At 39.4% G+C, this 16,260-nt stretch overlaps 1 long non-coding RNA gene across 1 annotated transcript in view; it reads left to right on the forward strand.

The window, feature by feature from the left end:
• LOC110266722 overlaps positions 12,077–16,260 on the forward strand; it is a 23,305-nt gene continuing 19,121 nt past the window's right edge. The window contains exon 1 of the long non-coding RNA XR_002354223.1: positions 12,077–12,649. This is a non-coding gene — a long non-coding RNA (uncharacterized LOC110266722). The remainder of the gene's footprint in view (positions 12,650–16,260) is intronic.

Genomic DNA, 16,260 nt, shown 5'->3' on the forward strand with positions numbered 1-16,260 from the left:
AGGTAAATTACTATGACTTATCTCTTGATGATTTGCAAGTTATTATTGATAATCTCACTCACCTTTCTGAAAAATTGCTGAATAAATAGAACATTTGCAAATCTGAGCTTGAAGTTTTGAAAACTGAAAATATTTTTGGAAGAAAATGTGAAGGTGACCAAATGTGCTTTTAATTTCATTGAAGAAAATAGATTTTTGAAATCTGAAATTGAAAAGTTCAAAGGAAAGCATGTTATTGATCCTTTTCAAAAATCTGTTGCTGAAAATAAAAGATTAAATGATCAAAAGTTTGAATCATGATTTAGCAAAATTTGCACATAACTCAAGCAACTTAGACAAATTACTTGCTAATCAAAGAACTTTGTTTGAAAAATTAGGTTTAGGGTATGTAATGAAAAATGATGCATTTAAAAAAAATCACTTGCACATTCACAGCATCATCTACAAAAATAAAATCATCTTTTGATAAATCTGGTCTTGAATATTCATCTAACATTGATGCTGATTTTGAAAAGCCATATTTTTTTTATAAAAATGCATCTTATTCAAAACCTGAACCTGCTTCAAATAAACTCTGGTTTGGGTTACATCTCTAACAATGAGAACATTTTTAGAAAATTTCTCTTTCACAAAAGAGTCTCACGTTCTAGATACCCATCTGTGTCAAGAAATTTTGGTTTAAGATTTCTGGAAAAAGAAGGTACTAATGTTAGAGATGGATCTTTCAAAAGAAATGCACCCTTTCAAATACCAGAAAATTCAAATCTTTTGATCACCATCAGCATCATATCTTAAAGTGTTTTCAGCAACATGCTCACACAAATCACTGTTTTAATTGCAATAAATCTGGTCACTCTTCTTCTTAATGCTTTATTGACAAAAAGAAGAGTAGGAAACAAAACATACAAGGTTGTCTATGATTTTAATGCTCTTGAGCAACCAAGAAGGGTTAACTTCAAAGGATCCAAATTAGTTTGGATACCTAAGGTCACTTAAAAGATTTGTGCAGTTTTGCTTAGCATCCAAGAAGAAGAAAGACATGTGATACTTGAATAGGAGATGCTCTAGGCACATGACCGAAAAATTCACTTTCTTTAATGAATTTGATGGAAGCTTTGTGACTTTCAGTGACCATGGTAAATGAAAAATTGTGGCTGATGAGCGGATAATTTATACCCTTTTTGGCATTGTTTTTAGGTAGTTTTTAGTATATTTTAGTTACTTTTTATGATATTTTTATTACTTTTTATTCAAAAATCACATTTCTGGGCTTTACTATGAGTTTGTTTATTTTTCTATGATTTCAGATATTTTCTGGCTGAAATTGAGGGACCTGAGCAAAAATCTGATTCAGAGGCTGAAAAATGACTGCAGATGCTGTTGGATTCTGACCTCTCTGCATTCAAACTGGATTTTCTAGAGCTACAAAAGCCCAATTGGTGCGCTATTAATTGCGTTAGAAAGCAAACATCCTGGGCTTTCCAGCAATATATAATAGTCCATACTTTGTCCAAGATTTGACGGCCCAAACTGGCGTTCAAAGTTAGCCTAAAAATTATGGCGTAAAACGCCCACACTGGCACCAGAATTGGAGTTAAACGCCCAAACTGGCACCAAAGCTGGCATTTAACTCCAGGAACAGCCTAAGCACGAAAAATCTTCAATGCTCAGCCCAAGCACACACCTAGTGGGCCCTGAAAATGGATTTTTGCACTATCTGCACTTAGTTACTCATTTTCTGTAAACCTAGGTTACTAGTTTAATATAAAAACTACTTTTAGAGATTCATTGAGCATCTCATGACATTTTTACATTTCATATTGTACCTTTGACGGCATGAGTCTCTAAACCCCGTAGGTGGGGGTGAGGAGCTCTGCTGTATTTCAATGGATTAATGCAATTACTACTGTTTTCTATTCAATTACGCTTGATTCTATTCTAAGATACTCACTCGTACTTCAATATGGAGAATATGATGATCCGTGACACTCATCATTATCCTCAACCCTATGAACGCATGCCTGACAACCACTCCATTCTATCTGAGCTCAACGTAGTCATTGGGCGACAGCTTGAGTGCGTATCTCTTGGGTTTCTAATCCACGGACCGAGTCCGGAGGTTAGAACCTTCGTGGTATAGGCTAGAATCATTGGCAGCATTTCTGGGATCCGGAAAGTCTAAACCTTGTCTGTGGTATTCCGAGTAAGATTTGGAAGGGGATGACTGTGACGAACTTCAAACTCGCGAATGTTGGGCGCAGTGACAGTGTGCATAAGGATAATGGTCCTATTCCGATGCTAGTGAGAACCGACAGATGATTAGCTATACGGTGACAGCGCTTGGTATTTTTCATCCGAGAGGATCATACAGCCTGCTATGGAAGGAGGCCATGCGTGTTTGGAGAAGAAGACAGTAGAAAAGTAGAGATTCAGATGACATAGCATCTCCGAAACCTCAACCTGTTTCTCATTACTGAATCACAAATACTGTTTATTTTATGTTATTTATTTTTCATAAATATAATTACTCTTATCATTAATCTCCTGACTAAGATTTACAAAATAACCATAGATTTCTTCAAGCCGACAATCTCCGTGGGATCGACCTTACTCACGTAAGGTATTACTTGGACGACCCAGTGCACTTGCTGGTTAGTTGTACGGAATTGTGAAAAGTGAAATCACAATTTCGTGCACCAGGTTTTTGGCGCCGTTGCCGGGGATTGTTTGAGTTTGGACAACTGACGGTTTATTTTGTTGCTTAGATTAGGAAAATTTGTCTTTTTGGTGTAGAGTCACTAACATTGAGTCTTCTATTATTATTTTGGGTTAAAATTTTAAAATCCTTATTTTACTTTTTTAAACTATTTTCGAAAATTTTAAAAAAACTAATAACTTCATAATTTAGTCTTCTGTTTGAGTTTAGTTTCATATTTTTAAGTTTGGTGTCCTTTGTGTTTCTATTTTCTTAAAAATTTTTAAAAAAGTGTTCTTGGTGTTCATCGTGACATTCAAAGTTTTCTTGTTTGTTTTCGTTGTTTTGATCTAAAAATTCTAAGTTTGGTGTCATTTTATTGTTTTTCTCTTTCCTCACTAAATTCAAAAATATATTTTCTATTTATTTAATTGAATTCTCGAAAATTTCATTTACAAATTTAGATTTTTATTTTAAAAATTTTTATTTTATCTTATCTTAGTTTTAAAATTTCAAAATTCAAAATCTTTTTCAAAAATCATATCCAAAGTTTTTCAAATCTTCTTAATTAATTAATTATTTTAGTTTTCGAATTTCTTTTTATTTTTCTTCTAGTTTTCAAAATTTATATTTTATTCTCTAATTATTTTATTTTATCTTATTTTTTTATTTATTTGGTTTGTTTTTAATTAAATAAAATAAAAATAAAAATATATTTTATTTGCAATTCACATCAATTTTCTTTTCTCCATCATGGACCTAAGTGGAAATGAACAGTCCAAAAGGACTCTGGGGTCATATGCTAACCCCATTACTGCTGCATACGGGAGTAGTATCTGTATACCCCCCATCAGAGCAAGCAGTTTTGAGCTGAATCCTCAACTCATTATCATGGTGCAGTAAAATTGTCAGTATTCTGGTCTTCCACAGGAAGAACCTACTGAGTTTCTGGCATAATTCTTACAAATTGCTGACGTGATAAAGAAGTGGATCAGAATGTCTACAGATTATTATTGTTTCCATTTGCTGTAAAAGATCAAGCTAAGAGGTGGTTAAATAACCAACCCACAGCAAGCATAAAAACATGGAAACAGTTCTCAGATAAATTCCTGAATCAATATTTCCCTCCAAAAAGGATGACACAGCTAAGGTTGGACATCCAAGGCTTTAAACAAGAGGATGATGAATCCCTTTATAATGCCTGGGAGAGGTACAGAGGGATGCTAAGGAAATACCCCTCTGAAATATTTTCAGAGTGGGTGCAGTTAGACATCTTTTACTATGGGCTTACAGAAAAAGCTCAAATATCTCTAGATCACTCAGCTGGTGGATCTATATATATGAGAAAGACAATTGAAGAGGCTCAAGAGCTCATTGATACAGTTGCTAGAAATCAGCATCTGTACTTGAGTAGTGAGTCCTCCCTGAAAGAAGAGGCTAAAGCAGTATCCACTGAACTTAGTCCTCAAGAACAAGTTGCTGAACTCAATCAGCAATTGCTTATTATAACAAAACAATTCACAGAATTCAAAGAGATTCTCCAAGATACTAAAAATTCCAACCAAAATATGGAAGCACAATTGGATCAGACAAGACAGCAGCTGTCTAAATAGATAACAGAAGAATGCCAAGCTGTTTAATTAAGGAGTGGGAAAACATTGAATGTATCAATCAAAGGTAGCAGGAAGCCAAGAAAGGAACAGCTACTAAAGGATAACCAAACCACTACCCAAAATTCCTCTGAGGACAGTAAGAGACCAAAGAGGAATAATTCTGGCGTTCAAACGCCAGAAAAGGGTGAAAAGGTGGCGTTAAATGCCAAAGGGACAGCCAATTCTGGCATCAAGACGCTAGAAAAGGGTGGCAATCTGGCATTAAACGCCCATGCAGCCCCCAATTCTGGCGTTCAAACGCCACAAAAGGGGTCAGACACTTGCAAGTGCTGATAACAACCCCCTTAAGCAGGCTTCTCCAACCACTTCTGTAGGAAATAAACCTGCAGCAACCAAGGTTGAAGAATATAAAGCCAAGATGCCTTATCCTCAGAAACTCTGCCAAGCGGAATATGATAAACAATTTGCCCGCTTTGCAGACTATCTCAGGACTCTTGAAATAAAGATTCCGTTTGCAGAGGCACTTGAGCAAATACCCTCTTATGCTAAGTTCATGAAAGAGATCTTAAGCCATAAGAAGGATTGGAAAGAAATTGAAAAAGTTTTCCTCACTGAAGAATGCAGTGCAGTCATTCTGAAAAGCCTACCAGAGAGGCTTAAAGATCCCAGAAGCTTTATGATACCATGCACATTAGAGGATGCTTGTACCAAGACAGCTCTATGTGACCTTGGGGCAAGTATCAACCTAATACCTGCATCCACTGTCAAAAAGCTTGGTTTGACTGATGAAGTTAAACCAACCCAGATATGCCTCCAACTTGCTGATGGCTCCATTAAAATCCCATCAGGATAATTGAGGACATGATTGTCAAGGTTGGGCCCTTTGCCTTTCCTATTGACTTTTTAGTGTTGGAAATGGAGGAGCACAAGAGTGCAACCCTCATTCTAGGAAGACCTTTCCTAGCAATTGGACGAACCCTCATTGACATCCATAGAGGAGAGATAACCCTAAGAGTCAATGAGGATGAGTTTAAGTTGAATGCTGTCAAAGCTATGCAGCATCCAGACACACCAAAAGACTGTCTGAGTGCAGATGTTATTAACTCCTTGGTGGAAGAGGTCAATATGACTGAGAGTCTCGAATTAGAGCTAGAGGACATTTTTAAGGATGTTCAGCCTCATCTGGAGGAACCAGAGAGAACAGAAGGACATCTGAAAACTCCTCAGGAAGAGGAGAAGCCTCCTAAACCCGAGCTTAAACCACTACCACCATCCCTGAAATATGTATTTCTGGGAGAAGGTGACACTTTTTCGGTGATCATAAGCTCTACTTTAAATCCACAGGAAGAGAAAGTACTAATTCAGGTGCTAAGGACACACAAGACAGCTCTTGGGTGGTCCATAAGTTATCTTAAGGGTATTAGCCCAGCAAGATGCATGCACAAGATCCTATTGGAGGATGATGCTAAGCCAGTGGTTCAACCACAGAGGCGGCTAAATCCAGCCATGAAGGAGGTGGTGTAGAAAGAGGTCACTAAGTTACTGGAGGCTGGGATTATTTATCCTATTTCTGATAGCCCCTGGGTGAGCCCTGTCTAAGTTGTCCCCAAGAAGGGAGGCATGACAGTGGTTCGTAATGAAAAGAATGAACTGGTTCCTACAAAAACAGTTACAGGGTGGCGTATGTGTATTGACTACAGAAGGCTCAATACAGCCACCAGGAAGGATCATTTTCCTTTACCATTCATAGACCAGATGCTAGAGAGACTAGCATGTCATGAATATTACTGCTTTTTGGATTGCTATTCAGGTTACAACCAAATTACAGTAGACCCTCAAGACCAAGAGAAAATAGTATTCACATGTCCATCTGGAGTATTTGCCTACAGAAGGATGCCATTTGGTCTGTGCAATGCACCTGCAACCTTTCAGATGTGCATGCTCTCTATATTCTCTGATATGGTAGAGAAGTTTCTGGAAGTCTTCATGGATGACTTCTCAGTATTCGGAGACTCATTCAGCTCCTGCCTTGACCATCTAGCACTTGTTATAAAAAGGTGCTAAGAGACTAACCTAGTTTTAAACTGGGAAAAATGTCACTTTATGGTGACTGAAGGAATTGTCCTTGGGCACAAAATTTTGAATAAGGGAATAGAGGTGGATCAAGCTAAGGTAGAGGTAATTAAAAAATTACCACCACCTGCCAATGTTAAGGCAATTAGAACCTTTCTAGGGCATGCAGGATTCTATAGGAGATTTATAAAGGATTTTTCAAAAATTGCAAAACCTCTGAGTAATTTGCTAGCTGCTGACACGCCATTTGTCTTTGACACTGACTATCTGCACGCGTTTGAAACTCTGAAAGCTAAGTTGGTCACAGCACCAGTTATTTCTGCACCAGACTGGACATTACCATTCGAACTAATGTGTGATGCCAGTGACCATGCCATTGGTGTAGTATTGGGACAGAGGCATAACAAGCTTCTGCATGTTATTTATTATGCTAGCCGTGTTTTAAATGATGCATAGAAGAATTACACAACCACAGAAAAGGAGTTACTTGCAGTGGTTTATGCCATTGACAAGTTCAGTTCTTATTTAGTAGGATCAAAAGTAGTTGTGTACACTGACCATGCTGCTCTAAAATATCTCCTCACAAAGCAGGATTCAAAACCCAGACTCATAAGATGGGTGTTGCTTCTGCAAGAGTTTGATATAGAAATAAGAGATATAAAAGGGACAGAGAACCAAGTAGCAGATCACCTGTCCCGGATAGAACCAGTAGAAGGGGCGTCCCTCTCTCCTACTGAGATCTCTGAAACCTTTCCGGATGAGCAACTCTTTGTCATTCAGGAATTACCATGGTTTGCAGATATTGCAAACTATAAAGCTGTGAGATTCATACCCAAAGAGTACAGTAAGCAGTAAATGAAAAAATTAATTTCTGATGCAAAGTACTACTTGTGGGATGAACCACATCTCTTTAGAAGGTTTGCAGACAGAGTAATCCACAGATGTGTGCCTAGAGAAGAGGCACAGAAGATCCTATGGCATTGCCATGGATCACAATATGGAGGATATTTTGGAGGTGAGCGAATAGCCACCAAGGTTCTCCAATGTGGTTTCTACTGGCCCACTCTCTATAGAGACTCCCGAGAGTTTGTACGTAACTGTGACAGTTGTCAGAGAGCTGGTAATCTGCCTCACGGTTATACCATGCCTCAGCAAGGGATCTTAGAGATTGAGTTATTTGATGTATGGGGTATTGACTTCATGGGGCCTTTCCCACCATCATATTCAAACACTTATATCCTAGTGGCAGTCGATTATGTATCCAAATGGGTAGAGGCAATTGCAACACCCACTAATGATACCAAGACAGTAATGATGTTCCTCCAGAAGCATATCTTCAGCAGGTTCGGTGTCCCTAGGATACTTATCAGTGATGGAGGCACTCATTTCTGTAATAAACAGCTTGACTATGCTTTGGTATGATATGGAATTAACCATAAAGTGGCGACTCCATATCATCCATAGACAAATGGGCAGGCTGAAGTCTCGAATAGAGAACTAAAACAAATTCTGGAACGGACTGTAAGTACCCGTAGAAAGGATTGGGCAAGAAGTCTGGATGATGCTCTGTGGGCATATAGAACAGCATTCAAGACTCCTATAGGGACCTCTCCATACCAGCTTGTGTATGGAAAAGCCTGTCATATGCCAGTAGAACTAGAACACAAGGCCTACTGGGCAACCAGATTCCTAAACCTTGATGCAAAGGTAGCTGGAAAGAAAAGATTACTCCAGTTGAATGAGCTGGAGGAGTTCAGACTCAATGCTTTCGAAAATGCTAAAATTTACAAGGAGAAAGCAAAAAAATGGCATGACAGAAAGCTGAATCTAGAGTCTTTGAGCCAGGACAGAAGGTTCTGCTGTTTAACTCCAGGCTCAGATTGTTCCCTGGGAAATTGAAATCCCGGTGGAAGGGACCATATGTGATTACAAGTGTGTCACCATATGGATATGTAGAGCTTCAGGATATTGACTCTGACAAAAAGTTCATTGTTAATGGACAAAGAGTCAAACATTATCTTGAAGGCAATATTGAGCAAGAATGCTCAAAACTGAGACTAAATTAAAAGCTCAGTCAAGTCCAGCTAAAGACAATAAAGAAGCGCTTGCTGGGAGGCAACCCAGCCATTATAAAAAATTAGATGTTTGTAACAATTATATAAGTCTATTTAATTTTGTTATCTATGTTAGTTATATGCATTTCAGTGAATAAGTCAGAGAAATAGAGGTTCAGGACATAAAGCAGAGGAATCACACAGAAAAGGAGCTCACTGGCGTCAAAACGCCAGTAAAGGGGGCATTTTGGGCGTTAAACGCCAGAATGGCTATCATTCTGGGAGTTTAACACCAGAAAAGGTATCATTCTGGGCGCTAAATGCCAGAATAGGCAGCATTCTGGGCGTTCAGAAAAATGCCCAGTAAAGAAGGAATCCTGGCGTTTAATGCCAGCCAGGGTATCTGGTTGGGCGTTAAATGCCCAAATAGGCAGTCAAGTGGGCGTTAAACGCCAGAATGGATAGCATTCTGGGCATTTAATGCCAGGATGACACAAGGGAGGTAATTTTGTTTCCAATTCGATTTTTTTTTTCAATTTTTCATGTTTTAATTCATAATTTTTGCATCAAACATATTTCAAACGTTCATCTTTCAATTTCTATTTTCAAATATTAATAATCTTTCCAATTCTTTTTAATTCTTTTCAATTCCTTCCAAAACGTTTTCAAAACTTACATATCTTTTCAACTTCTTTTTAAATCCTTTTAAACATTTTCTTGTATACAGTAATAAGATTTCAAAATTAATTGCATCATTCTTATTCTACTCCCTTCTTTCTTCTTTTGCTCGAGGACGAGCAAACCTTTTAAGTTTGGTGTGGAAAAAGCTTTGCTTTTTATTTTTCCATAACCATTAATGACACCTAAGGCCGAAGAAACCTCTAGGAAGAGGAAAGGGAAGGCAGTTGCTTCCAACTCTGAGTCATAGTTGATGGAGAGATTCATCTCAAAAGCCCATCACTAGAAAGAAGATGGAGCAAACAAGAGAGTCCACTCATGGACCTCAACAAGAGCCATGAGGGAAGAGCAACAAAGGCAAGGAAGAGACATAGAGGAGCTCAAGCACTCCATAGGATCTTCAAGAGGAAGAACTAGCCGCCGTCACTAAGGTGGACCCATTCTTTAATTTCCTTGTTCTTATTTTTCTGTTTTTCGATTTTTATGCTTTATGTTTTGTCTATGTTTGTGTCTTTATTACATGATCATTACTGTCTAGTGTCTATGTTTTAAAAATATGAATGTCCTACAAATCCTTCACCTTTCTTAAATGAAAAAAATTATTTTCTGAAAAAGAAAAAGAAGTACATGGATTTCAAATTCTATCTTGAAATTAGTTTAATTATTTTGATGTGGTGGCAATACCTTTTATTCTCTGAATGAATGCTTGAACAGTGCATATTTTTGATATTGTTGTTCATGAATGTTAAAGTTGTTGGCTCTTGAAAGAATAATGAAAAAGGATAAATGTTATTGATAATCTGAAAAATCATAAAATTGATTCTTGAAGCAAGAAAAAGTAGTGAATAGCAAAAGCTTGCGAAAAAAAAGAAAAAAAGAAGAAATAAAAAGAAAAAGCAAGTAGAAAAATCCAATAGCCCTTTAAACTAAAAGGCAAGGGTAAAAAGGATCCAAGGCTTTGAGCATTAATGGATAGGAGGGCCTAAAGGAATAAAATCCTAGCATAAGCGGCTAAATCAAGCTGTCCCTAACCATGTGCTTGTGGCGTGAAGGTGTCAAGTAAAAAGCTTGAGACTGAGCGGTTAAAGTCATGGTCCAAAGCAAAAAGAGTATGCTTAAGAGCTCTGGGCACCTTTAACTGGGGACTCTAGCAAAGCTGAGTCACAATCTGAAAAGGTTCACCCAGTTATGTGTCTGTGGCATTTATGTATCCGGTGGTAATACTGGAAAACAAAATGCTTAGGGTCACGACCAAGACTCATAAAGTAGCTGTGTTCAAGAATCAACATACTAAACTAGGAGAATCAATGACACTATCTGAATTCTGAGTTCTTATGGATGCCAATCATTCTGAACTTCACAGGATAAAGTGAGATGCCAAAACTGTTCAGAAGTAAAAAGCCACTAGTCCCGCTCATCTAATTAAGACTAATCTTCATTGATGTTTTTTGAAATTTATTGTATATTCTCTTCTTTTTATCCTATTTTGTTTTTAGTTGCTTGGGGACAAGCAACAATTTAAGTTTGGTGTTGTGATGAGCGGATAATTTATACCCTTTTTGGCATTATTTTTAGGTAGTTTTTAGTATATTTTAGTTACTTTTAATTATATTTTTATTAGTTTTTATTCAAAAATCACATTTCTGGGCTTTACTATGAGTTCGTGTATTTTTCTATGATTTTAGGTATTTTCTGGCTGAAATTGAAGGACCTGAGCAAAAATCTGATTTAGAGGCTGAAAAATGAATGCAGATGCTGTTGGATTCTGACCTCTCTACATTCAAACTGGATTTTCTGGAGCTACAGAGGCCCAATTTGTGCGCTCTTAATTGCGTTGGAAAGTAGACATTCTGGGCTTTCCAAAAATATATAATAGTCCATACTTTGCTCGAGATTTAATGGCCCAAACTGGTGTTCAAATTCAGCCTAAAAATTCTGGCGTAAAACACCCAAACTGGCACCAGAATTGGAGTTAAACGCCCAAACTGGTACCAAAGCTGGCGTTTAACTCCAGGAATAGCCTAAGCACGAAAAAGCTTCAATTCTTAGCCCAAGCACACACCAAGTGGGTCCCAGAGGTGGATTTCTGCACTATCTGCACTTAGTTACTCATTTTCTGTAAACCTAGGTTTCTAGTTTAATATAAAAACTACTTTTAGAGATTTATTGAACATCTTATGACATTTTTACATTTCATATTGTACCTTTGATGGAATTAGTCTCTAAACCCCATAGGTGGGGGTGAGGAGCTCTGCTGTGTTTCAGTGGATTAATGCAATTACTACTGTTTTCTATTCAATTACGCTTGATTCTATTCTAAGATACTCACTCGTACTTCAATATGGAGAATATGATGATCCGTGACACTCATCATTATCCTCAACCCTATGAACGTGTGCCTGACAACCACTCCGTTCTATCTGAGCTCAACATAGTCATTGGGCGACCGCTTGAGTGCGTATCTCTTGGGTTTCTAATCCACGGACCGAGTCCGGAGGTTAGAACCTTCGTGGTATAGGCTAGAATCATTGGCAGCATTCCTGGGATCCGAAAAGTCTAAACCTTGTCTGTGGTATTCCGAGTAGGATTTGGAAGGGGATGACTGTGACGAGCATTAAACTCGTGAATGTTGGGCGCAGTGACAGTGTGCAAAAGGATAATGGTCCTATTCCGACGCTAGTGAAAACTGACAGATAATGGAAGGAGGCCATGCGTGTTTAGAGAAGAAGACAGTAGGAAAGCAGAGATTCAGATGACAGAGCATCTCCGGAACCTTAACCTGTGTCTCATTACTGAATCACAAGTACTGTTTATTTTATGTTATTTATTTTTCATAAATATAATCACTCTTATCATTAATCTCCTGACTAAGATTTACAAAATAACCATGAGAGAGGACTCGCGCCGCCTCCGCCACTGTCAATCCGTCGAAGCTGGCGCGAGGAAAGAGGAGGAAGGGGCGCTGTCGTGCGCCGTCGCCGCCGCACCTGGGCATCGCTGCTGCAAGCTCACGTTGCCGCGTCGCTGTGCCATCATCACCATGGATCTTCTCTGTTCGTGACCTAAGCTAAGGGAGGAGAGATGAACGCGTCGAAGAGGGGCATAACTTGGGTCCCGTCGCCGCCGTCCATGGACCTCGAGCCGCGTTGCTGTTACCGGCAAGAGGGGGAAGACGCGAGCTGGAGAAGCAAGATGAGTCCTTCTGCCTCCGTTGCTTTGGTCCGCTGAGAAAGAGAAGGTGCTGCCTTTGTGCTTCCCTGTCGCCGACGAACACGGAGAAGAGGAGCTGTGGCCGCATCACTACCGTTTAGAGGACTGTGCTTGGCCGCCGTTGTACCGCCCTACTTCACCGTGGCTGAGCTCTGCCATTCCCTACCCCTTTTGGTGTGTGATGTTGTTACGGGAATCGCTATAGGAAGAGGAGCAGGCTGAGTCACCATGATTTGGGCCGCTCTGACTTCCGGGATCACCGACGGAGCTCCGGGCTGAGCTTCTCCCACTTGAGACCCTGCTGCCGCTGCTGGAAGAGTTTGCCGGTAAGGGTTTTAATTGTGGTTTCTGTCCTTTTTTCACAAGTACTGTTTATTTTATGTTATTTATTTTTCATAAATATAATCACTCTTATCATTAATCTCCTGACTCAGATTTACAAAATAACCATAGCTTGCTTCAAGCCGACAATCTCCGTGGGATCGACCCTTACTCACGTAAGGTATTACTTGGACGACCCAGTGCACTTGCTGGTTAGTTGTGCGGAATTGTGAAAAATGCACTCACAATTTCATGCACCAGTGGCCGTAGGTAAGGTTGGTAAGAATTTCTCAACTTTCATTGATGTTGTATTTTGAGTTGATTGGTTGAACCACAATCTTCTAGGCATGAGAAAATTGTGTGATTTTTGTTGTTTGACTATTTTCAAGAAATTGAAATGGTTGGTTGTGTGTGAAAAATCTGGTGAAATTTTGTTTGAAGTTATAAGATGCGAGAATGTGTATGGACTAACCTTAGAGGAACTAATAGAACAAAATGTAGCTTGTTTTATTTCCATAGATTCTGAGAAATAGTTATGGCATAAGAAAATAGAACATACAAGCATGTTTCTAGTTTCTAAGCTTGCGAAAAAGAATTTGGTTAGATATCTTCCTAAAAATAAAATTTGACAATGACATCACTTGTGATGCTTGTCAATTGGGTAAATAAACAAAAAAGTTTTTTTCAAACCCAAGGATGACATCTCAACCAAAAGAACTTTGGAAATGCTACATATTGATCTTTCTGGTCCTACAAGGACTCAATGTAAGACCCAGAACCTTTGAAAAGTCTTTTTATGATCAAGTTTCAAATCATATAGTTATTTACAGCCTTAATTTCAGAAATCATTTTATTAAAGATAATTAAGGCAAGTTTTGATTTATTGAACTTGAGATAATTTATGATTATTATCCAATTTTATAATTATTGGATTATTTTCTATATTTAAAGTATAAAGTTGATAGTTGTGAAATAATAAGGGTTTTCATATGGTTTGGATTAAATAATTAATATTTTAAAATAGTAATACTGCTATTTTGGGAAAATAAAGGATTTAACTATATCATCTCTAATTATTTGATTTGGGCATTTTATTGAAAATAATTTGTAAAGTTGATGAGCAAATAGTATTTTCCTATATGATTAGTGTTGGAGTTAATTTGGGTTTCAATTACTATATTATCCCCAATTTCATTTGCAATTACTAAAATGCCCATAACCCTAATTTTTGAAATGAAACCCTAACCCTAAAAACCCTAACCCGACCCGGTTTCCCCACAGCTGCTGCAGCCTTCCCTTCTAACAGCAGCGGCAATACACGCAATTCTCCTTGATTTCCATGAAAGAGAGAAACTGAGGCAGAGAGGGAGATGGAGACTGAGTTGCGGCAGAGGAGAGGCGGAAGGAAGCTCATCGTGTTGCCGTCGCCGCGCCACCGCGCCGTCGCGTCATTGCCGTCGTTGGAGAAGCTTCGCGCACTACCGTCACTCCCTGGCGCCAACGCAGAAGCCGCCCTCCCCGATGCCATAAATCGCGAAGAAGAGAGAGGACTCGCGCCGCCTCCGCCACTGTCAATCCGTCGAAGCTGGCGCGAGGAAAGAGGAGGAAGGGGCGCTGTCGTGCGCCGTCGCCGCCGCACCTGGGCATCGCTGCTGCAAGCTCACGTTGCCGCGTCGCTGTGCCATCATCACCATGGATCTTCTCTGTTCGTGACCTAAGCTAAGGGAGGAGAGATGAACGCGTCGAAGAGGGGCATAACTTGGGTCCCGTCGCCGCCGTCCATGGACCTCGAGCCGCGTTGCTGTTACCGGCAAGAGGGGGAAGACGCGAGCTGGAGAAGCAAGATGAGTCCTTCTGCCTCCGTTGCTTTGGTCCGCTGAGAAAGAGAAGGTGCTGCCTTTGTGCTTCCCTGTCGCCGACGAACACGGAGAAGAGGAGCTGTGGCCGCATCACTACCGTTTGGAGGACTGTGCTTGGCCGCCGTTGTACCGCCCTACTTCACCGTGGCTGAGCTCTGCCATTCCCTACCCCTTTTGGCGTGTGATGTTGTTACGGGAATCACTATAGGAAGAGGAGCAGGCTGAGTCACCATGATTGGGCCGCTATGACTTCCGGGATCACCGACGGAGCTCCGGGCTGAGCTTCTCCCACTTGAGACCCAGATGCCGCTGCTGGAAGAGTTTGCTGGTAAGGGTTTTAATTGTGGTTTCTGTCCTTTTTGAATTCCGGGAATACTATAGTCGCTGTGTGTTGGTTTCAGATGTCGTGATCGGAATTTGTCGCCGCAGCCGCTTGAGGTGGCTGCCGGGCTGCCGTTGAACTGGTTCGGAGACCGCCGCCATTTCGGTTCAGCCGTTTCTTCTTCGGTTCGGTAAGCGTTTCGATTTGAAAGCCCTTTCGTTACTGTTCTATAATCTCACGCTGAGGTTTATGGCATTAATTGCTATAAGATTGAGTTTCGGTTGTTGTATGTTGCGATTAGAGTTGTTAAGACTGTTGCGAAAGTGGCTTGGAGCTGAGGTTTTGGTTGCCGTCAGTTCGGGTCGAGGCGGAAAGGACTCTATGAGACGTTTGGATTATGGAATTGCGTTTTGAGGTAGGGGCGCTTTCCGAAAACTATATTTTGTATATTGGAATTATTACATATGGGTACTGATGTGAGGATGTGTATTTGGTGATTGTATCAGTCCTATGTATTGTTTGGTTGTTTTGTATGATTATGGGTGTTGGTTTAACTCGACTGTTGTGTGGCCCTGTGAAACGAAACGCTTTTGAAATTGATTCTTTTAAAGCTTTGAGATCGAGTTTAATTCATTGGAAATCGATTTGAGTTGAATGGACTTTCTTGAGAATGTGAAAAAAATAGAATACACTCTTGAATTCAGCTTGGCTTGCTTTAATGATCTGGTTTGATAAATGACTATTGTTGAACCGTTTCTTTGAAACTTTAGAAATGAGTTTATTCGGCTGATAATGATTTGATTTTTGAAACGGTTTTCTTGGAATATGGAATTGAGATGGTTGTTGGATTTGGCTTGCCTTGAACTGATTTTGGATTTTGGGCTGTTGAAAAGGATTGTGGAACGGTTTAGTTGGGACCCGAACCGGGTGGCAAAGTCCAAGTTTTAGGGGAGGTGCTGCCGAAATTTCTATAAAATCCGAGTCTTTATTGAAATGTTGTTTGGAGAATGATGAGTTAAAGACTTCTACTATTTTATTTGAATTATCAAGAAAAGGATGATTCATGATTTTGAAATGAGTTAGTAAAAGGGGAAATTGTAATTTAGTCTTGCTTCTTAAGAAAGGCATTGTATCTCTTTCAAGAGAAAGTTATTTAGGTGAAACTTGTGTTTTTAAAGCTGTTTGAACGTGAAAAGGGTTTATGCCTTTGAATTTGACTTGGGGGTTTCAATTAAAGAAGTTTCAATGGCTTTGAAAGAACCTGAATGACTATTGACAAGTTTCATTTTTGAAATGTTTGAGAAAGGTTTTAAGTGCTCCTTGAATTCTGAACTTTTGCAAGACTAAAACAATTTTGAACAGTCGAAATGCTTTAGAATTTATCATGGGGGTTGAAGCTGGTTTTACCTAGGTAAAGGAAACGGCTTTGAAAGAA

Source organism: Arachis ipaensis, chromosome B09, assembly GCF_000816755.2.
Source record: "Arachis ipaensis cultivar K30076 chromosome B09, Araip1.1, whole genome shotgun sequence".
In the NCBI taxonomy this organism is placed as follows: domain Eukaryota; kingdom Viridiplantae; phylum Streptophyta; class Magnoliopsida; order Fabales; family Fabaceae; genus Arachis; species Arachis ipaensis.